At 44.9% G+C, this 19,585-nt stretch overlaps 1 pseudogene across 1 annotated transcript in view; it reads right to left on the bottom strand.

The window, feature by feature from the left end:
• LOC149362375 (calcium-activated chloride channel regulator 4A-like) overlaps nucleotides 1-19,585 on the bottom strand; it is a 48,875-nt pseudogene that overhangs the window by 27,575 nt on the left and 1,715 nt on the right. Inside the window, exons 2-4 of the transcript XR_016288994.1 lie at nucleotides 17,887-18,148; nucleotides 9,490-9,596; nucleotides 4,154-4,324 (exon numbers count right to left, since the gene is read on the bottom strand). The product of XR_016288994.1 is annotated as a calcium-activated chloride channel regulator 4A-like (transcript). The remainder of the gene's footprint in view (nucleotides 1-4,153; nucleotides 4,325-9,489; nucleotides 9,597-17,886; nucleotides 18,149-19,585) is intronic.

Genomic DNA, 19,585 nt, shown 5'->3' with positions numbered 1-19,585 from the left:
TGCAAGCGCGACTGGAATTTTGAAATTAAGGTACAGGGCAAAGCTGTACCGAAAGTTAATCACATCAGGATCCTCGGACTTTTTATCCAAGAGGACGGTTACAATGAAGGAACGATCAAGAAGCTCAGCAACTACGCTGCGCAAGTAACAGGGATCTTTAGGAGGGTCGCGCTGAAGGGCAGGGGCCTCAAAGAAAGCAGCCTCTTGAAACTGACGCAGGCGTTTATTATTAGCCGAATATGCTATGCCACGCCATTTCTCGATATTAGGGTAAACGAGAGAGAGAAGATCGACGCAATTATTCGGCATTGCGTCAAGAGGGCGTTGGGCCTACCTATCTCCACCTCTACAGACCGCCTGTTGGAAATGGGGGTGCATAATACTTGGATTGAACTCGCCGAGGCGGTGCGAATCGCCCAGCTCGACAGACTGAGTACAACAAATACGGGCCGGACCATCTTAGAGTGGGTCGGCCGAAAAGTAGATAGGGATATATGCGACAAGGTCGCCCTACCGCCACAATGTCGCGAGAATATCATCGTTCCTCCCCTCCCCCGCAACATGCACCCAGAACATCACCGGGAAAGACGGGAGAAGAGGGCGGAGGCGCTGGTTAAAAGGGCCGGAAATTTGAGGGCAAATGAGGTTGCCTACGTGGACGCAGCGAGTGACAGGTCGGGGGCGGCGGTCGCCTCAGTAGTCGACGGCCGAGGTGCACCAGTCGCTGCCGCCTCCATTAGGAGTAGAAACATAGATATGGCCGAGGAGGTCGCAATAGCCCTTGCTTGCGCCGGAACCAAGGCTAGTTTGATTCTTAGTGACAGCAAAACAGCAATCTGCAACATCGGAAAGGGCAGGGTCTCGCCAGAAACGGCTCGAATTCTGTCCGCAGCCAAAATTGATCGCAAGATTACCTTAATTTGGGTCCTAGCACACGCATCCGTCCCCGGTAACGAGGCGGCCCACATGTTAGCCCGAGATCTCTACTTCCGGGTAACTGTAGAGCCGCCCGACCCCCAGGGGATGGACGAACGTTTGAAAACGTACGCGGAAATCGCCGTGCACTACAGGTTAGGCAGGCGTCTAAGGCCACCACCAGATCCAAACTTAACCAATACAGAGGCCATCGCCTGGCGACGATTACAGGCCGGAAATTTCGTTAACCCTGTCTGGTTATTTCAAACCACGTTAGACGATAAAAAAGGTGACAAATGTAAGACCTGCGGAGCGAGGGGGACCCTCGATCATATAATTTAGCAATGCCCTGGATCCCCGGGTGCTGAGGACAATATTAAGAGCAGAGAAGCCTGGGAGGCCCTTCTGCGAAGCGAGGTCCCCGCCGACCAGAAACGAGCTGTCCGCCTGGCGGCTGAAGCCGCGAAGAGACAATGTATCTTCGCCAGTCTTTAGTCGCGGAGGTCCCGTCCCCCGTTCCCTAGGCCTGCGTGCCAGGGACGGGGAGTAGGGGGCCTCCTACATCGGTGGAAATAAAAGTTATCAATCAATCAATCAATCAATCAATCAATCAATCAATCAATCAATCAATCAATCAATCAATCAATCAATCAATCAATCAATCAATCAATCAATCAATCAATCAATCAACGGGGGCCCACCTCGCGCCGTCGCTGTGGTTGTGCGCCTTCAAATTACGCGACACGATGATGCTTCGCATTCTCCAGGCTTAACCAAGTTAAGCCTCAGCCATTTTTGACCTAAAGTGTGGTCACAGATGTGTGGTTAAGATGTTAAGCTTCGCCTCTGAGTGTGGAACGCGACAGCGTCTTGCAACGCTGCCAGGGAGTCCATAGAACGCCATCGCTCATTAGGTTCTACGCCTCGCTCGTCGGTAAATTGGTTTTTTAGGAAAGGAAATGTATCTGTCTCTCATATCTCTGTGGACACCTAAACCTCGCCGGAATTGAAGGGAGGAGGCTGGGAGTGAGCGAAGACACCGTATTCACTAGACGCGCCTTTGTTCATTCCAAACCATCGAGCTGGCATGGCGGAGTGGATAGCATGCTCGTCTCGCACGCCGAAGACCGGGGTTCGATTCCCGAGCTCGACCAATTTCCTACTTGGTTTTATTTATTTATATGGCCTGACTAGAAAAGTTAATTAGGCTAATTGGGTAATTAAGCAATAACTAAGCTTGGTCCCACTTACTTGGAACGTCACTATACGACCCCTTCAATTGGTTGCATGGTTACTAGCCAAAGTACAATTGGCCCAGTTTGAAATTCGCGCACTGTGAGGTCACGACCATTTCGACCAATTGAAAAGCGTGACATTTCTGTCGACGACAGCTGCTTACAACGATGAGACATTGAAGGCTTCCGTCTTAATATATTTTTTCCGCTCAACTAGGTCTTGGTGGTCAAGCTTTTGTAAGCGCCAGACAAGGTTTCGGTTTTTCTTTTGTAGGCATGATGCGGTTTTTTTTTTCCTGTTGTCGAGCCTATTCTTCTCTATGCTGTGCCATAGTATGACATCGTATGTTTTGGAATGGCATGCAGGGTTCAAAATCGCAAAGCTACTCGTGAGTAACGGAGTGGTGCAATAACACAACATAAGCTGTAAAAGAGCCCATTGCGAAGGGTACGTAATGATATGGAGTGCAGTGTGTTGTAGTGGACTGAAATCGCACAGTGACATTGGCGTTTTCGCATTTCGCCTCCATTAAAATGTGGCTACCGCGGTCAAGATTCGATTCCACATACTTAGATTTACCAGCTGAGTACGATGGCCACTAAACCACCGGGACACGTTTCTGCACAGCAGTTATGATATTTATTCGATTTTAGGACTGAAGTAATGAAACGTAAGGCCAGTGCCGTGATTCGACCACAGAAATATACTGTTCGTATTGCAAATTTTTCATTGACTGCTGACCTTATTCGGAGATCGTTCCAGCAACTTTGCAGATTACCGGCATCAAAGGAACACCAACAGAAGATAACTCAAGCAGCAAACGCAGTAATAAGAAATAATCATCCCTTGCCTCGTACACCGTTGAAATCACGGATAAGACAAACAGGAAAAGTCACTAATATTGAACTCCTGTAGGAAACCTGCCACAAATGGTCAAAGATTACAAGAGGTTAACGGCTCCCGTTTAATAACTGAAGCATTTTTGACATCAAGTACAAGCATAATTTTTTGGTAGCCTCAAAACAGCTTTTTTTTTTAGTCCACAAAAATTTGTGAGTGAAAGAGTTTGTGTTATTTGATTTTTGCATCTGTTGTTGGCTCATTTTTTTTCTTTTGTTTTATTCAGCGTGCCGAGTATTTACTTGCTTTGGCTGGTGTGTGTGTTGTGTCTTCATCATAAGCTACTGCCATATATTCTTCTCCCTATACTCTCTTTTTTTCATATTCGCGCCCTTCTATAGCCGTGAAGATTATAGCTACAGACAATTTGTATGTACTGTTTCATGAAATAAAAAAAAAGGTGAATATTGCATTAAATAGCTCAGCAGACTAACGAGAGGGAACAAATGCGGTTAGTGCGAAAACGATAACAGCTCAGGCGATGTGACGTCGTGAATTTTTGCTAGACATTTACGCAGTTACTAAATCGAAGTGCTACAAACAACACATGGACTGCAATAGGTCTCATATACGGGTGCCTTCACATAAAGTATGATCATGGCTTTTGTACTCTGTACATTCAGAATAAAAATGCTCATCAGATTGAACAAAATGAGCTACATAGCTCTTTTTGCGTGTGTGCACTGAATAAGTATGCACTGAGTAAATAATCGCGTGCACACAAATTCAAGGTATCTGGTTTAGTACTTAGGCTGCGAAAACAGCAACTTTTTTGTTCAGTACAATTTTGGGAAGGCTCTCGATAAAAATGGTAGAAAATAACGAGCAAACATTGCCACATGGAAAGCTAACTAATCATTATCGGCCAAAAATTATGCCAGCTATGCAGGTCCCTGATGCTTTGGGCTTTGCAGAACTACATTTTCGATTCCTCGCTATCAATGTAACTTCTCTCGAGATCGCTTAGGAACAAAACCTTTCCGTACCTTCACACTCAAATGTTTTTTTAGTGATCAGTTGCACTTTGTGAGCATCTGTGTGCGTGTGCGTGTGTGTGCGTGTGGTGTCATCGGGACACTCTCACGGGTCTTCGTGCACTTGCCGTAGGGAGCGGAGGCAGGAACATGACGGATGAGCGCGCATTGGTCAGCTCCGCCACGGGTTCGAAGTCGATGCAGTCCTCTTCCAGGCTGCCCTCGATGATTTCGCAGGGCGAACCGTCCTGCATCTGTGGTGACGTCACGATGGTGGCGCTACACGTGTTGAACAGCGTCTGCGCAGCACAGAAGACACGTTGCGCATGGTCAGCAAAGAGGGCGCTTCGACGGCGTGTTCGACTGCAGGCTTCTGCATTGCGTACGTCAGTGCCGCTGTGCTCATAGTGCTAAGCTTAATCGGTTAACAACAGTAAGCTTCCCTTCTACGAAAAAGGCATCCGTGAATGATTGAAGCATTGGGCCAATAGCTACACCGCTACACTTACATTTTTTCTTTACTTCCCCCTCCACCTCAGCTGTCTGCCACCCTTGATAACCTTTATTTTTCCTTTGTGGGCGCTTTCTGTGTACAAATCTGGTTGCCTGTCACTAGTTGCCTGTCATGTTCTGCCATTGTGCACATCGTCCTTATCGCGAGTAAACAATTATATCGCATGCCGTTTGTTCTTTCATTTTCTCTTTTTTTATTGTTGTGCGCAGCACTAAACCAATGGTCCATGCTTTTGTTCAGTTTGCGTTATGAGTTGGTTTGCAAGGCTTTCCTTTGTCACATATTTTAACCACTTTAGTTAGTAGCCGTCAATAGAGGTCGCAGATGATATTTTTGGAGATACCGGTTTTGCTCTCAATAGACCTGGGCGCCGAGGTGGCGGTGTGTCGTTATAGATATTGAACACACAAACTGCAAAAGAAAACAAAAAGAATTCACAGTTTCTACCGTAGTTATTGAAATCGTGACAGTTGAAGGTGGGAATGACGTATTTGCCGTTCTGTACCGTCCTCCTGATGGAAATTTGAGAGGGTGCCTAGACGTTCTCGAAAGCCTGTTTGATTACGTAACAAACCAGCAAATATTATTTTTATCGGGTGATTTGAATGTTGATACGCGATTTCATTCAGCAGCACAACAAGAATTCATAAGCCTACTAGATGCATATGGCTTTTTAAATCTTATCGAAGTACCTACACGCATCACGTGCACCACATCTTCCTGTATCGATATTGTAATCACGAACACCGAAAAATGCGAAACAAAAGCTGGCACAGTACTATCCGACTTAAATGACCATCTCCCTGTTTTTGCCTTCGTCCCAGCCGAACGCCTTTATCGAGTCCCCGCAGCACCCTCTCCACATTTTCGACGCGTTTATATAACCACACTCGACCGTTTTCGTTCCATGTTATATGAAACTAGTTGGGGCGATGTGCTGTCTTTAAAAGACGTGATTAAGGCGTACAATGCCTTTTTGTTCAAAGTTAAAACTGTCTATGATAAATGTTTTCCACTAGTCCGTCCGCGCAAACGCAATCCAAATAAGCCGTGGGTTACGCAAGAACTGCTGCGCAAAATAAGGACCAAAGAGAAAATGCTTGCGCAATTCATGAAATCACGGGAGCCTTCCAAGCTTGAGAAATATAAGAAATACCGAAACCAGCTGAATAAAGAATTGCGAACTGCTAAGCTAAGCTATTTTAGTAATGCGTTTTCGGTGGGGTCCAATATAAGTGTTAACAACCAGTGGGACCAACTGATCAAATTACTAAATCGCACCTCAAAAACAACTATTACGACAATAATGAAAGATGGTAAACCAATAGGTGGGGAGGAACTGTGTAATTAATTTAATAATTACTTTGTTAACATAACCAAAACGTTATGCTGCCCCTCTGACATACCTGTGGGTTACGCGTATAATACACCATGCATTCCGGAATCCCTGTTCATGTATCCCACTGATGAAGGTGAAATAGTGACAGTGTTTAGAAATCTAAGAAATAGCAGAGCTGAAGATAAAGATGGCTTTCAGATCAAACGCTTCAAATTCGTAATTGACATACTAGCTCCAATACTAATGCATATCTATAATCTAGCTATATAATCTGGCATGTTTCCAAAAGAAATGCAGGTAGCAAAAGTGGCTGTCATTCACAAAGGTGGTGCTACCTCAGATATGGCTAACTACAGGCCTATTTCCATTCGTCCGATATTATCCAAAGGTCTGGAAAAGATTATTTATGTGAGAATCAATACTTTTCTAGTCAAACATTCAGTTCTGTCAGACAGTCAGTTTGGTTTCAGAAAACAAAGGTCCACGGAAACGGCACTAATTAAGCGAAAAGAAATAATAATAAATGCGTTTGAGGAAAAGCTTCTTGTACTAGGAATATTTGTGTAATTTTCCAAAGCATTTGACCTGCTTAATCATGCTTTACTGGTACATAAACTCAATAACTGTGGAATTAGAGGTAACAGCTTATCTTTAATTGACTCATATCTGAAATATCTTAAACAAATGGTCTCCCTTAATAACATTATATCAACCTCGCAAGCTATCCTCTCTGGTGTACCACAAGGCAGCATTCTGGGCCAACTATTATTTAATATTTACATTAATGATTTATTTTCTGCTACCCTTCCTGTCAACATAATAGCGTATGCAGACGACCTCACAATGCTTTCCTCAGGTAACACAGAAACAGACCTGCTAGAACACGACAATAAGTTCTTAGAATTCCTGCGTCAACGGTCCTTTAAGAACTACCTAAGGGTAAACATCACGAAGACCAAAGCAATATTATTCCGAGCTAAAAACAGAACGGTGCGTGCAAATTTTGACCTTTGGTTACCAAACAAAAAAATTGATGTCGTGACAGCTGTGAAATGTCTTGGTGTTGTTTGGACCGAATCACTTAATTGGGATAAGCATACTGAGAATATCTGCGCTAAAATAAACAAGATTAATGACATCCTATGCCGCCAGAGGCACACACTTCCGCCTAGAGTTAAAATATTAATTTACAATGCATTAATATTGCCACATATAACTTATTGTCTTATGGTCTCGGGGACAACAACCAAGCAAAACCAAATGAAAATTCTAATGGCGCAAAAATGACCAATTAGATTAATAGCTAATGTGCCGTGGTGTACTCATACGGGTTCCTATTTTGCAAGGTTCAGTATCATGAAAATCTCAGAGTTATTCCCATTCAAGTTAATCTCTATGTATAAAAATGCTGTTTCAACTAAGAATGATCTCCTCTTATCAAGTTTCAACCTCATTCGTTCGATTCCATCTTATAACACACGGAACAAAATGTCATGGTCCGTACCTTTCTGCCGCACTACATACGGTAAGCAGTCACCGACATATAGTCTACCACACCACCTCAATATTCTGCACAAGAACAACAACATACTTGAAAAGACTTGACGGCATAAATTAATAACACTTATTCCTTTGTTTGAATGTGCATAATTTTGACTTCATGATTAGAACATATATATATAGCTTTGTGTATCTTCTTTCTACTTGATTTGTATCTCGGTTGATTATAAATGCGTTTCCTGTACATAAAAATTTTTAGCAGTTTCTTTTGGCAAATAAAGTCGAGTGATAATAGAAGCATAACATCATGCAAATGTTAATGTATATATTTTGTGGCTGTATTTTCTTTTGTGCTTGTGAGCGCGCTCTTCCTCTGCTGTTGTGATTAGGTGCCAGGCGATACCGCCGGCAGAGGGCGCAGGGTGGCCCTCAAGCTGCACCAACGCAGCTTTTTTGCCTTGCGTCCTCTCTCCTCTGTTACTAATGTAACCTTGTGAGAGTTAATAAAGATGTATGTATGTATGTGTGCCCTTAATTATTTAGCGGTCGTAGGCGACTCCCACGTGGTGATTCATGCATCTAAGTGTTTTTCGCACCGTTGTACACAATAAAACATATGCCACCAAAATGGCGCGTCTATACTGACTTAATACGCATGCAAACGATGCGGTTACACCAATTTATTTTACCAATGCAGTTTCCCAGTCATTTTATCCTCTAATGCTGTTTGTGTCTACTTCGTTCCCAACATATTTATGTATGCCTTAAAGTGATCCAATTTCAACACAGTCCACTGCAGTCCTTTCAAGTTCGGCACGTTGTTTTCTGGCAAAGTCTTGAAGCATTTTCCATCAAGAGTAACGCCTAAATCGATAGAGGATGGAGTAAAGTTGCGGACCTTTCTTATGCTCTGCACGCACAAGTTTGGCAGAAGTTCAGTAGAACACTTAATTCCGGCACTGTTCGAGCTCTAAACCTCTGTAAGGAAAAAAACTGGTCTTCTCTTTAGCAACTTTACACCTTGTTAAGTTCCTCAAGCGCTCCGCTATGCGGCTCAGAAGAGAGCTTGACAATGCACTAAGTTGAGCCCTCCATTAGATAAATTTCGTTTTACACTTCCCTGCCTTGCATAGTGACCTTTATCACAACAGACGACTGTGCGCTATCGACCAGACTCCTAGACGTCATTTTATTTCGTTTAAAAGCGGATATAGCGGTACATTCAGACCAAACAAGAAACTAACAGCATTAGGCCTAACAATTCATCCATTCTTAATCATGGTGACTTAGTTAACAGGAAGATATTATTTAGAGTATCAGTGGCAGATTCGTCACATGTCAAAAATATTAAATAGCTTCAGCTCTTCAGAACGACCGTTCACATATTTTCAGCCATTGTGCGTTCCTGAATGCGTGTATTTTCCCATTTGGGAAAATTAGACAATATTTGTTAGCATGTGGACCTACCAACGTTGTATCAGCCATTCGATTACATCTGGCTACTAGAACTTGCTTCTACATTGCTTCTCGAAGCTTTAAGAGCTTACGAGCGATTAGGTCTCATTAGCGACATTAAATAGAGGTATAGTCTTTGGCTGCAAGGCCAGTACGGCATGCGCTTATTATGTGCAGTACGCAAAATTCTTAGAGGGAACACGAGAAATTGTTAAATCGTCTCTTAACGAGGTGATCACTTTACTTTATTGGCGTTTAACGGCCCAAAGCAACTCAACCTATGGGACGCCGTAGTGAAGGGCTCCGGAAATTTCGACCCCCTGGGGTTCACTGACATCGCATGCACTGACATCGCAAATTACGTAGGCCTCTAGAATTTCGCTTCCACAGAAATTCGACCGCCGGCGACAGGGATCGAACCCGCGTCTTTCGGGTCATCAGGCGAGCGCCATTACCACAGAGCCACCGCGGCGGCTGGAGATTTGTTTGTTTCAGCACGAATCAGGGGCGCGACTTCAGGCTCCTTCTTTCGAGTTCTCTGCATCTTTTTTCAGCTCCTTCCTGAGGGCTACTTTTCACGAATTGTCGTGTTCCGTCTAAGTATGACACATACTGTACATATTTTTCCTCTTTTTCTACTGTGGTCAGTGTCTTGCCTGTCCTCTGCGCTTGAAGACGGCCGGGTACCGCGGGTGACCAGGTGCGCCGAACTCGTCGAAAACACCGTACCGCAGGTGAGCCCACTCGTGTACCATCAGGTAGTCTGCGGAAACGAAGACAGCAACCAGGTCATGCCAGTCTTGAAATGGTGAACGCAGTTAGTTACATTTCTCGTTCAAGCGGGGCGTCGCAAAACAATCGCCGCACAACATACGGCCTGCACGCTGTGCATTCTCAACTTTTGAGCGTACGCACTGCGCTCTCGCTTTGATATCGTTGTGCAAGACAAATCATGCAGCGCCTGTAAAGTCACGACAGCAGAACTCCTGAAGTGTAATTTTCGACATCACGTCATTCGGCGGGTCTGCTTCTAAGATCACAGTTCTCATTTTAAGTAGCGTGCGAGTGGGCAGAAATGACCCGCATTTCTTTTTTGATCCCAAAACTCTTTGCATGTGCGGAGCACCATCATTGACGAGTACTTGTCACAACCACTGCACTCATGTCAGTAATGGTATAAGAGTAAATCTCTACGCAGCGATTCGCATTGTCAAAATGATCTTCACGGCAATGCTGCATCGTGAGAGGTGCAAGTCCTCCGCAAGCCTTGCTTGAGCATTTTTTTAAAGAAATCTTTCACGCCCTGTACCAAGCACCTACTGAACAAGCAATCAGCAGTCCTACTGGGCGTCTCCTCAGCTATGAACCTGCATGAGAAACAGGACTAAGCATGAAAGCGGTAGCGACTGCCACGAACGCACACAATATCTATAGCAGAAGGTCTGCAGCCCTTGAAGAGTTTATCAGAGGACAGCAGCGTCCTCAGAAAAATGCAAGCAATTCTGAGATCATGAACAATCTAAAAACGTAAAAAAACGAATCTTGTACGAGATGTCCGAGAGGTGATGTTTAAGGACGGCCAAGTGTTCAAGATCTTTTTCGTTTTCCTAGAGTTGCTGGCTCGGTGATATGGTGCACTACCAATTAGAACGTGTCATTGCTGGAAGGTCGTCTCTGTAAAGTGTAGCAAAGGCTGCTTTCCTAGTAAGCGCTCTAAACCTGTTACTATTGCCGCAACTTGGCTTTGTAACGCAAGGGTTATGCGCTCAGAGTTTTGCGAATTAGCCCCAGAATTTCATCAGAACATCTCAAACAAAACTGAAGCAAAGGATTTATAAACATTGCACAGACTATTAAGCGGAAGCTAAATTAGTTGACCGAGTTGTCGGACGCTCCTCATCATCGTCAACAATACTGCTGCGCTCACTGCAGGACGAAGGTATTGCTTGAAATGAAAACCATTGCGGTTGTCAGTGGCTACCTTATCCCAGCCAATTTCCAACTCTGCGGACTTCAGATGACTCTGTGCTGCCCACTTGTGGCGCTTCCTTTTCAAGGTATCCATTCTGCAATTGAATCACAACATGCGGTATTTTTCCTGTTACAAGCCACAACTGCCGTTCACTGCATGTAACATCCTCAAGTTCTATTCTTTCGTAGACTATGAAGCTTTCTGTCTCTCGCTTGGCCTCACACATAGCAGTTGCTTGTTGCTATCACTCGGTACGCTGTCTGTAGCCTCATCTGTAGCCTCTTTGCTGGCCCTTCAACTTGCGGCATTATTAACGAGTGCTGAAAAGGGACACTCGTTATATATATTTTCTGTTCAAGAGAAATGGTCGACAGATGGCACAACTACATGGACTTCAAGAGAATATTTCTCGGCTATTTATCTAACAGGAGCTAAAATGTCCTTCAGAAGAGGGCGCAGAAGGAGCGCAAATAAGTGGAGCAGGCAGGCAAGAACTAATGATGTCCCAAGCGTAGCTGCTGCGGTATTGCTTCCTCATGTCCATCCAGCGTTTTGTACCCATTCCGTTAGCGCAGTTCTACTCTGAACTGACCCGCTCGGTCCCAAGCGCATTTTACGCGAATGAATTAATAGAAAAGTATTGCTAGACACATTACGAGAGAAGCCGGTGGCGTGCATGCGTGTTAGTCTGTGTGTGTACTCGCAGATGGTACAGAAAATCCCAGTGGTGGCAAGACAAAAAATTCCGCAGCCACTTAAGATGACTTAAGATGGAATAGTCTTGATTATAATGTTCAAATTTCACCTATTCTTAATGCCTTTCAAAAAAATAAAACATTTTCTACTGAATCCATCTTAGTCTACATCCGTAGTGCTTTGGTTTTAGTTTTTTGTCTAAAAATAATATGTTTACTTGATGTTTTCACTAATATCAAGTGTCGAGGGCTGTAATATACTAACTGCTATATAGTTGCGTTATTTGTTGCTGTCGTCTACATCATATGTATTCGCTTATAGTGGTCGGCACCCTTAAACAAATTTTGTTGGGTCCCTGAAGTTTTGTTTTCGTATTTCATGTTTTATGCTAAATAAATGCACTTTCTTCTTTCTTTCAATACCACCCCCCCTCCCACCCCTGCACACACACAAACGCATGGTATGATACCACCCGAAACTGCACGACTAACGCTCGCATCACAATTCTGCTACGAAAGTCTGGGAAAGCATAAAACTGAAGGTGCATATGTCGTCGGTTCGAACGCAGTGACTAGCTAGCCTCCCACTTGACTACCACATGTAATCTATGCGCAACGAGAGATGTTATGATACCACCCGGAACTACGCACGGCAAACGGTTTCTCACGGCACACGGTTTCCGGTTGCATATAGCTCATTTGTGCTAGTCAAGTTCCAGGCTAGCTTGCGACAGGGATTCGAACCGATGACATGAGCCTCTTTAGTTTAATGCAGGGTGTCGAACCGGAATTTTTTCGGGTTCGGTTCAGGTTCGGGTTCACGCCTTTCGGGTTCAGTTCCGGGTTCTGCTCCAGATCGACATTTCGTTCCGGTTCGAACCGGTTCGGACCGTACTGAACCGGTTCAAACGGGTTCAAACGGGTTCAGGACAAAAAATTTAGAACGTAGATGGGTTGTAATCAACATTGTTATGCAGTTTGCTTTTTTTCTCGCGCATTGATATATAGAATAAAAAGTGCAAAAAAATGGACTAATGTGAGATGTTCTCACTTTACCCACTTATGTATTGTCCGCTGCAAAGAGGCGAATTTACGGCAATAGTAGCGAAATCAAATGAAGTCGAAATTAATTAAAATTGGCTATGTGTACGCACAATCTATCATGTGTACGCGTAATCTATCTGATGAGGTATAAGGCCAAAAGCCGGTGAATTCTGCATCTACAAAACCCTCCGTCTTTAGCAGTTTCGGAGAACCCGTCGCGCGAGTAATTGGTCTTCCCTGAAGCTCGAGTCAGTCGGGAATTTCTTGTACGCAGTGCTCTTACGCGGACGCCGACGTGACCACTGCACGTGGCCTCTAATGTCCCGCGCACTATTGGTAAACGAAGCTGTCATGTATCGGCACCTATATATACAGAGAGACACCTTACCGTAGCCCCGAAGCCGACTTGCCAGTCACTCCCCCCCCCCCCCCCCCCTTACTACATGGTACGAAACCCCTTAACCGCCCATCCCCCACCCAACCAGAGCCTTGTGAGAGCACTGGCTGTCCTTAAAATCAAGAGACTACCAAACGCATTTTATTTGAATCACCTCATCGATATCGCCTTTGTGACTCACGTAATATATATCTCGAGCTCCTATAGCTCAGTACTTCAAAAGCATAGCTAATCGTGGCTTCTCGCCAATGTGAGAAATTCCGACTGATAAAAAGAGTTTGATAAAAAAAAGTGCATTCGGATGGATTGAGAACATTGAGAACGCTTCATTTCTGCATGGACGCAAATTGTCAACATCGTTGCGAAGTTTCATCGCAACATTCTTGCAAGTGCAGCATTCTGCGAGAAAGAAGGTATACTTGCACTATATAGAATTTTTGTAACTTTTCTGGGGTTCTAACAAAAGGACCTGCGCCTCTGCAGAACTTTTTGCGCCCTTGGTAGAGTCTGGTTATGACCAAATATTTAGGGGAATCCCCCAAGGTGGAGTAGATTTGTAATAAGGGAGTAATTACTCATTGACGTCCACCCGAGCGCAGCCATACGGCCACAAAGGAAAGCTATACAGCTTTCACAGAAACTTCGTAGTTAAAGAAAAATTCGTCCTGGTCCGGGGTTCGAACCCGTGACCACCGCTACACCGGTGGTCCCGGGTAATTACATGAGTAATTACTCCCTTATTACAAATCTACTCCACCTTGGGGGATTCCCCTAAATATTTGGTCAAAGCACTGTTCCCACTCTTCGAGTTATAGATCAATTCGCTCTCGCCCTACCATAAGCTTGCCGTCCCGGTTAGCTCAATTGGTAGAGCGACTGCTCCGGTGTAGCGGTGGTCCCGGGTTCGAACCCCGGACCAGGACGAATTTTTCTTTAACTACGAATTTTCTGTGAAAGCTGTATAGCTTTCCTTTGTGGCCGTATGGCTGCGCTCGATCGGGCGGACGTCAATGAGTAATTACTCCCTTATTATAAGAGTCTGGTTAATTTGTAGTGCACCATTTTACAAAAACTTCTTTCAGGGCATTTGTTTACAAAACTACGTACTAACGACCCCTTTTTGACTGCTGTGCTTAACAGAATACTCAGTGCTCGTCTGTCTTTTCTGGACATGGTCGTGAGAGAACTTTGTGCTGATCTATTCGGTTTCCTCACTCTTCGCTTTTCCTTAGGATACCTGTACGACCTCTCCGCAAGGCAGGTGACAAAGGTTGTCATTATTTCCTCTGCCTATATATCTGAAACCTTACCTAGCATTTTCCCGCCGCGGTGGCTTAGTGGTTACGGCGCTCGGCTGCTGGCCCGAAAGACGCGGGTTCGATCCCGGCCGCGGTGGCTGAATTTCGATGAAGGCGAAATTCTAGAGGCCCGTGTGCTGTGCGATGTCAGTGCCCGTTAAAGAACCCCAGGTGGTCGAAATTTCCGGAGCCCTTCACTACGGCGTCCCTCATAGTCTTTGCTTTGGGACGTTAAACCCCAATAAACCATAAACCTAGCATTTCTTGACACCAGTGTATTAAAGCGAATTCAGCAGATGTAGTCGAATCCACTTATAACGACAGCAGATATAACGAATGCTCGCTTATTACGAAAGGCTGCGGTGCTACCGTCAATATACTAAAAAGGGCAATGACAATTTACCGCAGATACAGCGAACAAATTTTGCCGCAGCACTAGGTTACAGCGAACGAGGAGGCGCTGTAAACTACCCCCGAAGTTGAAGAGTTAGTGGCCTGTAGTAAGCGAGAAAACGAAAGAGCGCCTCTGAACCTTCACGATAGTGCCCTGGAAAGAACATTTCAACCAAAAAATTCAATAAAAGGCGGCACTGCCGTGCGCAGCGCTGACTGGAAAGTCTGGTGTTCAGTAATACTGTAAAAGGTAACGTAAACGAGGTAACGATACGCTATAACTCTCTACTGAGAAAGTGAGTAACTGCCGGCCAACGCGGCTTTATAAGAAATAAACGCCACTTTTAGCAGCCTTAGTATTTTTAGCTGTTATATAGAGATGGTCCACTTACTACAAACATCGTGTATATCTAACGGAATCCGCGTGACCGTCAGGATCGTTATAAATGGGCTCGACTGTAGATTCAATCGGTGGCGAAAACATTTTTTCACGCTTCAAACATGGACGTTAGGCATTAGGCCGTACCTTCGCGGCATGGAGGTGTTTGTGGCATGTTCAGGGAATTGCGACCTGTGCGACCAACGAGAAATGATTGAGCAATTATTTTTTTTTTGCGTGATGCTGTGTGTTTTTTTTTGGGGGGGAAATACTTCAGCAATCTCTCAAAAGGCATTGAGATCATGCACTTCATTGTCCGCGATGAAAGTCTGCGGAATTCCGTGCGAACTCTTCGTGTTCATAGGACTCCTTAGCGTGTGGAAAACCCGCATGATGGATGAGCACGCAGAACCGCCGCGTTCAAAGAGGTCACTGTTCCAACAACAGTGCTCTTTAACGCAGTAGGAATATGTTACGCAAGTTCAACCTGCTGACTGGTTCCGGAATTTTTATGTGTGGTGGCGTGAGGCCTTATGCCGAGATCGCTTTATTCGACGAGACCAAGCAAGGCACGATAAGGGTCAGAGAGGTTCCTAATATTAGATGTAACAAAGATAAAAAGGAGCCTCGGAGATGACGAAGAAGCCTTAAACGAAGCTTTTCTGTTGCGCCGCCACTGGTACGAATCCAACTCGGAGTATGCATACTCTTTTAGTTTCAGTTTCTCTTTTTTACTGCGTTAGCAGTCTAGCCTGCTTTCCCAAATATAACCACGCTGTGTGCGTGCGTGCAGCCTCCACCCTCGATGCACACTCCGGTGGGCGAACATGCGGGCACTCACTGGTAAAAACCCATCTTCAGCAACCTTCACTCGTCCCCCCATCACCCACCTGCACCCGATGTAGCCGAGGCGCATTGTTGTGAATGCTCAACGTAAGCCGTCGCCCAAGTGTTCTACGAAAAACCACAAACAAGCATAAGCCTCTCGTCTAAGACGCCAAGAACCTGGAGTATGACCGCGAAAAGTATATATAAGCCGTTAAACAGAGAATTCAAGATCTAGCAGTCCGAGAACAGTGCCATGAAGCCACCCGCAAGCGACTGGTATCATTTTTTTTTATAAGCAGAACACTTCAGCGAATGCGTAACGAAATAATGTCACCGCAGTTATATTTCATTGCAGTAGCAACTTTCAGGGCGTTATAACTATCACGTGCCAGCGGACGCATGCATTTCGACATTCCCCCTTTGTGTAATCGGTATATAACTTTTTCCTGATATCTCCATCGCTGCCAAGAGCCCGCGCTTTCCTTGCTTTTTTTTTGTCGTGTGCAGAAAAGAATATTCGGACTCTAAAAAAAGAAGCTGCATCAATTTATCCATCCTTTATTTGGTACTAATAGTTTTGGTTTGGTTTATTAGGGTTGAACGTCCCGAAGCAACTCAGGAGGCTTTGAGCGACGCCGTATTGGAGGGCTCCGGAAATTTCGACCACCTGGGGTTCTTTAACGTGCACTGACATCGCACAGCGCACGGGCCTCTCGAATTTCGCCTTCATCGAAATTCAGTCGCCGCAGCCGGGATCGAACCCGCGTCTTTCGTGTCAGCAGCCGAGCGCCTTAACCACTAAGCCACCCCGGCGGGCACTGGTACTAATAGTAGTAATACCTCGTGTTTAACGTGTCGAGTGGACACGAAGGCTATATAATGGACGCTGTAGTGGAGGTGAAGGTTGCGCAAACACGGGACGAACCACAAAGAAGAGACACAGAGACACACACTATGTGTGTGCCTCTGTGTCTCTTCTTTGTGGTTCGCCCCATGCTTCCAACGCAGACAGCTTCGGATAGGTAAACCTACGTGCTAGACCATCTCATTTTGTCTGAACCAAAAGTATGCGGCGTTGCAAAAAAAAAAATCGCGCGGAACCGAATCCCGAAGCGGTTCGGAACGGTTCCTTTGAATCGTTCTGGTTCGGGTTCAGTTCCAAGATGCCGAAAAAAATAAGGGTTCGGTTCGGCTCCTGTTCCGGCTGAAAATTCGGGTTCTGTTCCGGTTTGCGGTTCAGGTTCGGTTCCGGTTCGACACCCTGGTTTAATGCCTTCCAAGACTCTGCTTTTTTCATTAGGTGCAGTTGAGGTAGCCATAGAGATGTGAGATACTTACCGCGCTGTTTCCTTGCCTCAAAATCCAGTTTTCATATAAAAATTCTGGTGCACTCATTAATCGTTCAGCGTTCCGGGTGGTGTCAAACGGGCATGTGTGCGTGTAGAGGTCAGTGCACCCAGGGACATTAATGCTTCCGCGTTCCCACACGTAAGGAGTCTTAAGTGTAACTGACGAATTTTTCTTACTCCCTTGACTTTCTTCATTTCTGTGCACAGTTATCAAAACAAGTCTCCCTCATGTCGGCACTATGCATGAAAGACGCTGCTCATTCTTGCTCATCCAGTTCCGCCAGGATACACTCCGCCATGCTAATTTTAATTTTTTCAATGGCATTAACAAATATGAAGAATAAATATTGAGCGCAAGCGCTAGCGCTTGACAACTGCGCACTCCAGTTACGAGTACCCATGCCTCTTCAGCACACTTGCGTCTCGTAGAACATCACTGCAGCTGTGCGCGCTCACTATGGGCATATTTTATTTCTTTAAAACTACCTGTGCCTCTATTACGTGGACAGGCAGTGTTGCTTTGCAATTTAAATTAAAATTTTCACCTATATCACTATTCACGTTGTGCCATGGATTTTTTCGCGCTGCATCCCGAATTGTTTACAGAATTCTGATACAGTGACATAAAAACAAAGTTTAAGAACAAAACTATTTTTCTTTTAATCACGACGAAAATGAAGAGATTGTAAAGCACTTACCTGCCCGTGGATGCCTGATAGCGTTGACGGGCATCAGGATGTACTCGCCAGGTTGGCCGCAGGGCCGAGGCTGCTCTGTGCGTGGCCACCGCGAGTACTCGTCGGTCACGATTCGGATTGGCGCATGCGCGCGGAGAGAAGCCGGGGCATCCCCGTGCTCCGCGGGCGGCCAATGAGGAGGGAGTGCGATGGTGACGTCACGTAGATGGACGTAGCCGCGAGTGGCACGGTGAAGGAAAGCCGAAGAATTGGAGAGGACAGACTGCAAAGAGAAAACCACAAAGGCAAGCAGCAGACGTAAACACATTGTTGTCTTCATCGACATCGATCCATAGAAATGGATCCACAACACACCGTTACTGCACTGCCCTCTTAAAGCGGGCCTCGAACCGAAACGAAAGTGAAAATCGTAATGCGAGCGCACCTACTTTGCATTTGGCCTAACCACGGTAAAACATCTGTCATTTTCTAAACGCATAAATGCCTTAATGGCGTAATTGAAAATTGGCTTTTGAGAAAAGGAAATGGCGCAGTATCCATCTTATATCTCGTGGGAAACATAAACCGTGCCGTAAGGGAACGGATAAAGGAGGGAGTAAGAAGACATTTTGCGCTTTCCCCGTTCGCGGTTGGCGTCCCAGTTCACCCATGTTAGTTGCTACTACACGGATTCTATGTCATTTCCCAGGTGGACCTTACCATAGCGTTTAGCATTGTAAAATGTATAAAACAGAAGGCATCACAAAAACCCTCCCCCTCCCCACCCTCTCCCCTCCCGAAGAAAAAAAATACACGATTAACTTGCTCGTATCCTTCGAAAACAGCATAACTTTTATATTTCACGTGTTTCTAATGAAAGTTCTGCGGAAAATAAAGTAGATATAGGTTGTCTGCTGAATTTGGCCATGTTTGCTTGAAAAGTGGCCAAAATTTTAGGAAGACACGGTGAACCCTAAGTTGGCATATGACCTCTCTTTAATTGAGTGCTTCTATAGAATAATTTACGCTGTACGCAACTGAGTAGCCCTTACATTACTGCATATACGCAAAGTTTATTCTACTCATTTCTTTATAGTGAGATCAGGTGCGCCATGCAGAATGCACCCCCACATCTTAATCCTGAAAACGTAATGGGCTAAGAGACGTTGCTGTTTAACTATACATACATGTTTAGTGCCATTGTTATTGAGTTTTATCTCGAAGGAATGCGTAGATCCTTATACAGAAAAGCCCTCTTATACCAGCTTCCGGTCACTATGCGTCTAGATTGCTCTCACAGCCTTCGGTCCTTCACAACACAAGAATTCCAGTAACATTAAAAGTATTTTCTGCCACGCAGTATAAAGAAATCATGTAGCCTTTCGTTATGACACATCCATGAAAGTGCATAATTTAAAAAAGTGACGCCATCGGAACCTTCCATCAACAGAACCAGGCTCTTCGCTTACCCTTTAAGCCTCCCGGCTAGGACAGCATGCCCAAAAGAGCACACTGCGTCGGACTGCACCTTGTTATTATTAAATGTATAAGAGAAAGCTCCAATTACGAAAAATAGCTACAAAAAGACCTGAATAGTTTCCCACACAATTTCCCGCTGACAGTATGAAATGCTTCCTGGCGAAGCGAAAATTAAAGAAATATTTTTGTGTCTGAACGCCCCATGCAAAACTTTGAGGACGAGCAACTGTCAAAATAAGTT

This window comes from Amblyomma mixtum, chromosome 2 (assembly GCF_055824585.1).
Source record: "Amblyomma mixtum isolate Tamu chromosome 2, ASM5582458v1, whole genome shotgun sequence".
NCBI lineage: Eukaryota > Metazoa > Arthropoda > Arachnida > Ixodida > Ixodidae > Amblyomma > Amblyomma mixtum.
Note: the sequence above shows the minus strand (reverse complement) of the source record. Positions and strands in the feature narration are given on the sequence as shown.